The sequence below is a fragment of the Triticum dicoccoides genome, chromosome 5A (genome assembly GCF_002162155.2).
Source record: "Triticum dicoccoides isolate Atlit2015 ecotype Zavitan chromosome 5A, WEW_v2.0, whole genome shotgun sequence".
Lineage (NCBI taxonomy): Eukaryota > Viridiplantae > Streptophyta > Magnoliopsida > Poales > Poaceae > Triticum > Triticum dicoccoides.
The window spans coordinates 143,579,368-143,588,582 of record NC_041388.1 but is presented as its reverse complement, the minus strand read 5'-3'; the positions used below and the strand labels follow the sequence as shown (position 1 = coordinate 143,588,582).

General features: G+C 43.4%; 1 long non-coding RNA gene across 3 annotated transcripts; it reads left to right on the top strand.

The window, feature by feature from the left end:
* Positions 1 to 3,427: 3,427 nt before the first annotated feature.
* LOC119297101 lies at positions 3,428 to 8,231 on the top strand. 3 transcript variants are annotated; one of them, XR_005145528.1, is made up of 7 exons: positions 3,428 to 3,878; positions 4,034 to 4,212; positions 5,107 to 5,346; positions 5,603 to 5,755; positions 6,593 to 6,638; positions 7,279 to 7,366; positions 7,876 to 8,231. It is a non-coding gene; the product is annotated as an uncharacterized LOC119297101 (long non-coding RNA). The 3 variants fall into 3 exon arrangements; XR_005145525.1 differs by lacking the exon at positions 4,034 to 4,212; XR_005145527.1 differs by lacking the exon at positions 3,428 to 3,878 and having other exon boundaries at positions 3,979 to 4,212.
* The last annotated feature ends 984 nt before the right edge of the window (positions 8,232 to 9,215 follow it).

Genomic DNA, 9,215 nt, shown 5'->3' with positions numbered 1-9,215 from the left:
GGAGGGGGGGGGCTAAAAACAACATTTGAATGTAGATAGTATGATACTTAATATCGATGTTTCAATTCGGTGTACACTGTAAGATTTGAACTGAGGACCATGCATATGGGTAATTATTTCGAATTCGTGCCATACTAGGTTTCGAAAAGTTGACATTGACTCGATTTGTTGTGCTATTTTGTAGATCATATGTTTGAATCCATCCAAAAGTTTTCTCATTACCATGGTGTTCATCATATACATGTGAATTTGTATTAAAAAAGTAGCATGGATATAGTGAAATGCGAAATCCACATTAGAATTGGAGATCGTTATGTGACACATACTCTAATTCAAATAACTAATTATGTGACACACACTCTAATCCACGTTAGCGTGGATACCGTTTTGATTTTTTTTTCAAATAACTCCTTACTAATTAATTTATAGTATCTCGTTTAGAATGACTAATTATTGCAAAGAAAACACGGGCATGGTAATACATACAGATTTGTTTGCATTCTCAAATGTAGGCGCACCAGGGTCATGTCGTGGTGGTCGCGTGTGTCGGACGGACGCGTAGCACCCAGCCACCCACCCCAAAAAAAGGACGACGACAAAATAAGTTCGTGCTTCCACGTTTCGGATTGAAATATCTGGCGGCCCCAATTCCAGCCCTGCAAAATCTCCCTTCTCCACCGTCCCCTTCCGCGTCCAGATTGCTCAAATCCCTAATTTGCCGCCAACCCAAGCAAAGTCCGAATCGCCCCTTGTCTCGTCTCTTTCCCCACCTCTGTGCCAGATGACGACGACGAAGACGATGGTCGCGCTTCACCACCGCACCGGGTGGTCCACCGACAACGTCGGCCACCGCAACCAACGTGCCTCACAGACACCGACTTCCACCGCATCAGGTGCGCTTTATTGACGCCGTCTCCCAGCTCACCGGGGCTACTTCACCGAGCACATCATCGCGCCTCCGCCCTCCGAGGCTGGTGGGGCTTCACCAACGGTCTCGTCCATCGCATCGTAGCGATCCGCTGCCACTCAAGATCTGCATCCGTGCACGGCCAGCCAACGCCAGCGCATTACCCTCAACGGCTCTGAAGTGACCCGCACTCTAGCTAGGCGAGCATGCCCAAACGCCGGCCTGAACTAGGTATCCACACATCACTCCCTTGTGCACTGTTCCGACGATGTTTGGATATCCTTTCACTGCTCTCTTAGCTTACACGCCTATCCAACTTTGACTTTAACTCTTATTTCTTCTGGAGATATCATCTGAAACAAGCAAATCCATTTTTTAGTGAAGCATGACGGCGCTACGGGATCCGGTACACATCCTGCACACCCGTATAACCTTGTAAGTATCTCCTCTGGTACAACAGCAAGGTCAATTCCTCTTATTTGATCAGCCATTCGCAGTGTCAAAAATGCAGAGGGGGATGCAAGGAGCACAAGGCCTGCATATCCAAGCAAGTGGTAACATGGACTTGTAAATGGAACATCCCAAGCACAAGCAGAGCTGCAGTGAGCCTGTACAACGAGCTAGCGTAAGTCCCTGCATTTCATTTAATTCGTACTAGCATTCGTGTATGATTTGTGTGCAGTGGCGGATCCACGAATTCAAGTTACCAGCGGCAAACATTTAAATTAAAAAATACGAAGGCACTTGCACTCCGGAAATCAACATAACTTGAGAAATGTGAAGCTACATGCACTTTGAAAACCAGCTAATGATCCAAAGTAGTTCGAATTATAAACACTAAATGATACAAGCACCAAAAAACACAAAATGCAACATGGTGTACAAGGACTAAAAACATGGTCTGTACCTGCTTGAATTATTCGTTCTCTGGCTGAAAATATCGAAGTGTAATTGCACCTATAACCAGTGCGCAAACTGCATATCAATATATCTATCCTGCACAAGTATGCCAATAGTTTCAAACAACAGATTAGAAAAGTATTTATGCTACATTGTCATGATACGGGGACTTTCTGGTAGATGGCCTCGACGTTTCCTCAAGCCATCAAAATGCACTATAATTTGCTTGTCATCAATGCCTGCAAATCTCTATGTCTCTCTCAACATAGCAGATCATCATTAGACACTAAATCCTTCAATGGGAGCTTGCAAAATGCTTGCATTAGATGCTTCATTAGACACTATATGTTCATCACCAGGAGCATGTAAAATGTTTGCATCAAATCCTTCATTAGCAGTCTGTTCATTAGACACTTCAGGCTCAAGAATAACATGAGCTTGGATGTTTGCACCGGAAACTTGATTAGATACATCATATTCAGTCAGTTCGGTATTGATTGCGGGAGTTATAAAATAAGTAGAAATTGGTTTCATTTTCTCATAGATTTCCTACATACAGGCAGTTTTACAACACCGTCAGGTTTAACTATTGGCCAGAAACTGAAGAGTTGAATTAGATATAATCAGGGATGTGATGTACCTGCTCGTTGCGCATGCTATTCTTGCAAGCTGCGACTGTCCGTTTGTGCAAGCTCAATGCCATGCCCGTGCTGCCGCCGCTGCCTCCCACGCAGGCTACACCTAGGGTTGGATCTTCATCTTCTTGTCCTTCCGCTCGCTTGAAGCCCGGCGACCACCCTCCAACGAGAGCGTGAGGAAGTGCTGTGTCGGTCTGTCCAACGGCGGCTAGGTTAGGATCAAACCAGACTGGAGGCTGGAGCGGATGAACTGGGATTTTTCCTGCCATCGATCGATATGGGAGGCGCTCGTTTGGGCCGCGAGCCTGCTATAGGGCCTGCCTTGCACTTATGTTATTGGCCTATCCAAATTGAAGCATTTTTCTTCATTTTTTACATTGCCTGCTCGTGCATTGGGACGAACAAAACTAGCCTGGGCCAACCTGGACGACTCAAACTAGGTGCACATTTTCGAGCAACTCGAGGCCGCCTCCCATACCAGCCCCTATGGTGGCGTCGCCCCTTTTTGCGTGTATGATAGGGGTAGTGAAAAATATTCCAATGACGCTTTTGATTTACCCACAGAATGGTTGAATTGCTTGTTTCTATGAACCGAGTTCGCCAATAATGTGAAGGAGTAGATTTCTTAGATTTCGATATGCCAAAAGTAATCGCATGAAATTTAAAACATAAAAGAGGCTAGCCAACTCGCATGGAGAAGGCTCCCTCGATTGCAGCCTTCGTCGGCCGTCAGATCTGCCCCTCTGGCTCGCTGCACCATTGGATCTTTACTTGCAGTTAAATCGCTTTTTCACTTCCCAGTCATTTTCCTTGCCCAATGACGAGTGGGCTCGTCTCAAGCTTGCATTGGCTGTCTCAGTAGCGGGTCATCCTCGGGCGGGTGAACCTTTCCTCGTGAGCCGCGCGTCTCGTGGCTGGGGCGAGGAGCCCATTGGACATAACCACACCAAACCCTAGCCCCCCGTCCACAGCCACCCGCTCCTTCTCACAGCCGTCGCACCATTCCTCCCTTCCGCCCCCTCCTTCCCGGATCCCCACCACGGCACCGACCTGCAGGCAAAGGGCGACAGCGGCGGCGCTCTAGGAGAGAGAAGATGAGAGGGAGAGAGAGGAGGGAGAAAGAGAGGAAGAGGAGAGGAGGCACGACGTCAGATGGGAGAGTGGCCAACCCGGCTCGCGTCGGCTGGGGCCGCACCCCTCCCCGAAGGGCGTCGATGATGGAGGGATCTACCAGCGCCATCCAGGCTCTCGGCCGACGGACTCGCTGGGTCGCCGCCCCTCCCGTGCGGTGGGGACATCCACGACGGCGCGGGCGGGGACCGAGCGGCGGGGCCCGTGATGCGTTCCGGTCAAGGGATTGGTCGGGCCGGCGCGGGATCTTAGCCGCCGTCGATGGATTTCTCGCAGCTTGGCTACCTGTTGCTTTGGATCCGGTACGATCCCCATCTCTCTCTCTCTCTCTCTCTCTCTCTCTCTCTCTCTCTCTCTCTCTCTCCGAGACTCGCCCACGCACTCACTCGCTCACTATGTTTGTGCACGCGCGTGCCCGCGGTTCACTCCCCTGAACCCAAACCCTATGCTGAATCAGGCGAGCTCTCGTTGCCGGATCACTGGCCAATCGTCGGGTTGGCGGCCACGTCAGTTCCGCACCGCTGCCAGCGACCGCTGTTCTGTTGCCTTGGATTCGGGTGTGGCGTTGGCTGGGAACCGTATGGTGTTTTTCTGACGTGCCATCCGCATTGTGGGGGTTTGGTCGGTTGACTCCAGGTATGAGCAGCTCTTGAGCTTGATGGCTGGATGTGTGCACACATGTAATGGGGTATCATGGTCATGTTGCTTGGTGTGCAGAGGCAACCTCATTTTTGGACCAAAAAGAGGGGCGATGACGATGATGACTGGCTGAAACAATCATGTCTTGAGCAATCAAGACAACCTTCGCTTGTGGGACTAAACAGAGCTGAAAAAGTCGGTGTCACCGTTGGAGTTGCCCTTAGAGCCTACCCTTACCTCTGTTGTAGCCTGCTCAATTTTATTGCCGATGTTGGATGATCTGTGCCTTGGACGGTCGTTCTGATGAGTGATACTCTGGGACTAGGTCTATTTCAACACACACGAACCCATTGACCTCCCATGTTCCTGGGGAGCGTTGCATGTCAGAAAAGTTATGGTTTGTGTCACACAAAGTTCTGCATTGACACTTAGAAAGTAAGTGAAAAGCGATATGCCATTTTTTTGAGGCTATCTACAATCCCGTTAAAAGGAAACTCCTAAACACTGAAGGGCAATGGAATTCAATTTGTCGGTATCGCATTTTGATAAATTATATTAGTGGTATTTCTTGGATTTATATAAGAAAAACAAAAATAGCTACCTTTGTGTGAATTACAGTGCTAATGATCAGTTCTTTGTATCAGACATGAATGGAAAGATTCAAGATTTCCTTTCACCTAGGCTTGGTTAGTTGGCCACTTAAATTCCCATTTTCTGTCATGTAATCTTGATGTCGATACTTTGACATTATATACAGAATATGATGCATTATGTAGAAGTTACTAATGGAAATTTTCTGGATATGACGCTTGCTTACTCTTATTCACATTATGTAGAAGTTGCATAAGGCAGAACAAGAATAAGAACATTTGTCAGTTTTTTCATTTGCAGGTTTAGCAGCGGGCAATGCTCAAGACAGAGTTGGGCGCACATCATATATATACATATGTTGTCGTGTCTTAATAAATGGAGATGAGCAGAAGTAGAGATGAAATAGGCCGTTCTGTTGCTTCTGTGACCGGCGAGTGTTCATTGCATGCCTGTGTGTCGTTGTGCTCTGATCGGTTGTTTTTTGTGTATTTTCGCAGGTTGCACGATCTCTGATGTAGCTGTGTCGTTCGACTCATCAACGTTTTCTTCTTTCCTTTCTACTACATGTGTGCGTGTTTTACTTTCAGTATCTTCTGTGTCATGCTGTCTGCCTTGGTGATCTTTTAAATATCTGTATGTCGTGCTGATCGTGTAAATGTTCCCGATATGGTTGATGCTTCTTTATTTATGTTGGACTATTCTGTGAATTGCCACCATGACACTTGTTGAAAATAGTGTTGTCGGGTGATAATCATTCTTGGCAGTGATTCTTGTTGTGGATGGGATATTGATGCAGATATACCACGAAGGGAAGATCTGCCTCACTGTGCACTTCAGGGGCGCATACACTAGCGATGGTACAGGATTGGCTTCCTGGTGGAATCAGGTGCGCATCGTCCATGGTGTCCTGTCGTGGGTGTTGGTGGGCGGCTGGAGGCGGCTGTAGCAGGTCAATTTATCTGACTACTGAAAATGAGCTTCAGAATATCTATAGAATGTAGCCCACTTCCAGCCAAATATCAATTATGATAAATCCACCATGTACCATGATCATTTGAACAGTCTTGCTTAAGTTTATGTTAGCCCTACATGCTAATTTGAGGAGATTGTTAACTTTAAGGTGCGAACATTTATAAAATGATAATTGTACTCTTTTTTGGGATTTTGTGATTCCTATGGAATTAAGAGGTCATCTATTGGCCTATCCCTATTTGTAATTTCAAATAGTTATTTTTTGGTGCACTTCTATTTTAGAAATGAATCAGTAGCCAATTATGCTTGATGTTTCAAGCAGAACTAGAATTGGTAAACAACTATCTGTGAAGCATATATGGAGGCGGGAGTCTGGTTTGTTTTTTTGCTATGTGCCTATTTGCCTAAGAAAATACTTGATTGGAGAGCAGATTCCAAATGGAGCTGCATTTTCATGCGTTGGGGGCAAAAGTAGAATAAATAGTAAATCTTGATCTTATGGAGTGATGATTTACATTCTCTGTGTGATGAGATAATACACAACCTAGGTGTTATTTAGCTTGCTGCTATAGAACAACTGACTATCATGATGTGTAGTTTCTAAATATTGAGTCCTCGAGTTTTAGGGAATGGTGCTCTCTAATTTGGAAGTGGTATTTCCTAATGTATTCACATAGTTAGATATCATATTATATTTTTTTCTCGTACTTGAAATTTCTGCCATGTAAAGCTAGGTTGTCTTTGATTTGTTGTTATGTTAGGTATTGAACAGACTGGCTTGTTTGGCTAACCTTCCTTTCCTTTTATTTTGCAGGCTCTAGAATCGCTAAGGTTGCTCCTTCTCTATTCCTTTGGTCAAGGTTTGTCCTTGTCATTCTTTTCTAAGCACTGCACTTTTCTACCCTATTTGTTTACTGCTTATTATCGTGTTAATTCCTCTGTTCCTGATTTTTCCAGGTGTCGTGTTTGTGTGTTTGTTTTTGTGGTGCTGCTTATATGTGTGACTACCGTATGATCGTATATATATGCTGAAAAGTAAAACGCTTTTTCCTTGGCACGATACATAATTTGTAATGAGATGGTAGTACATCGGTGTATTTATAGGAAAAAATTATAGTCATATATATATATATATGCTGAAAAGAACATTCTTCTACTCTTTCTTGATGTATGCTATCGTATATTGCTTCTCTACTTGCTCAAAATCAAATTTTCATCTATGAAAAGGTAAGAAATTAAGGCCAGTGAGATGGCAGTAGATTGGCATGTTTACAGAAAAAACAAATAGCCATGCAAGTTTGAAAGAACATCTTTTTACCATTTCTTGCTATATGCATATTTCCCATCTTCTTCCTTCAGAATCAAATGTGTGTCTACTAAAGGATAAGAAATTAAGGCTGCAATTTAAGAATAGAATCAAATGTGCATCTACTAAAGGATAAGAAATTAAGGCTGCGATCTAAGAATACTTTTATTTGCCATTCTGAATTTCTATCACAGCACAGAGGAATGAGGAATGGATATAGGAGGCATGGTGCGTAGGGGTCAGCCAGGGCACGACGCAGGAGTCTGCCCATATCCTCTCAAAGTTAGTTCTTGCTCTTCTTGTTCCTACTACCTCGCCTGCCAACTCTCTGATAGAGTATTTTATTTCTGCAATGTATTTTATTCTTTGAAGAAATTACAATTTTTTCATAGCTTCTTGGCATACTATGGATTGAATTCTTTGTGAGAACAAGCAAATGATGGTAGCAGTTCCTACAAGATACCAGACATGTAATATCTTGATAGAAGAGAAAATCTACAATTTATTCATGTGAAAATTTAGGGTGGATTTGTGTTTTTCAGAAATGAGGCAACCTTACATGTTGACAGTAAGGTTGATTACCACTTTAAAAGCTTATGTTTCCAAAGTGTTTCCTGGGATACCCCCCCACTCTCTCTCTTGATTGATATATCCATATATCACAGGGGAATGATAGTTACTTTTAACAGGGATTGGTGGTTCATCACAATTTTTCTAGCTTCTTTTGTTCTCCAAATGATATAGAAGGCAGTCGTCAAGTTGCATCATCTAATTTCTCCTGATTTTTGTAGGACCTAGTATGATGCATATTTGAAAGAGTGCATCTATTGTTTCTGCTGAAAATTGATCTCTATTTGAAGGAGTGCATCTATTGTGCATCTACGCCAGAAGACAGTGTGCTGTTTTTTATTCCATGCTCCAAATATTTCATGTCCGATTCATAGACATCCTTCAATTGCTTAATGATGATGGCATGTTTGATGTTCATATTTTTGTCAGCCAAATAATAATAGGTGCACTTGATTGTTTGAGGAAATGCCAACTAAAGCTACATTCAGTTAGAATTAGATTTTTGCACGTGTGTTCTTGATGCTTCATGTACGACCAGTTCTCTCGAATAATGAGTTACTCCCTCAATTTTACAATAGAGACAAATTTGTCAAAATTGTGTTTTTGTGAACATGCATAGGGCCTCTCAGTCTTTAACCCTGACTACAAAAATCCATTGATGGAAGCTGGGAAGGGCCGAGATGAACATCCGGCTCCCTGGGTCTAAGCCATTGAGATGGTAGAGACAGTCTTTAACCCTGACTATAAAAATCCATTGATGGAAGCTGGGGAGGGCCGAGATGAACATCCGGCTCCCTAGGTCTAAGCCATCGAGATGGTAGAGAGCCTGGGTCTAAGCCATCGAGATGGTAGAGACGATGTTTCCATGTCATCTACTCCAGCAGCCGGACAAGGCATATAAAAACCATGGATCCTTGCTCCCCAGGCCGCAAAATGATCACAGTGATGTCTACGACCTCCTCCTAGATGTATTAATCTCAACCTCATGTTTGGGTTTCTTCCCTTTTCTCTTCTAATGATGTAATTTCTTTAACTAAGATAACACCATGTTTGTTGTAATGCCTTATTTGAGGTAAAATCCCTTTTCTACTTTGAATGAATTTACTGCATATATTTCTTATTTAGTTTAGTTCATCATTCAGAGACGATGGAATATTTTTGTCCTTCACAGGTTAAATGAGCATTGCGTAAAAGTATGTCTAAGTTATCTTTCTTCAAGTGCTTCAAGTAAATGAAATTGTTTATTTCAAATTTAATACCTTTTAATAATAATCATAATGAGAGAGGGGTATGCTTCTCTCTCTCTCTGGGAAAATGTTACTTTAGACAACATGTACTAAGAAATACAAACTCTGGAAATGTGTTTGAATCTCACAAAAAGAGTTCGTAGTTCTTATTCATACTTGAAACACATGAGGCTCTGCAAATTAAACCATGTTTTTTTCAAGGCGCATATGAATTTAGCAGACCACAACTAAACCGACTGTATATACATGGCCTGTCCTTAGTAAAGGAAACTATTTTCATCACGAACATGGCTTTATTTGAAGGTTCTTGCAGC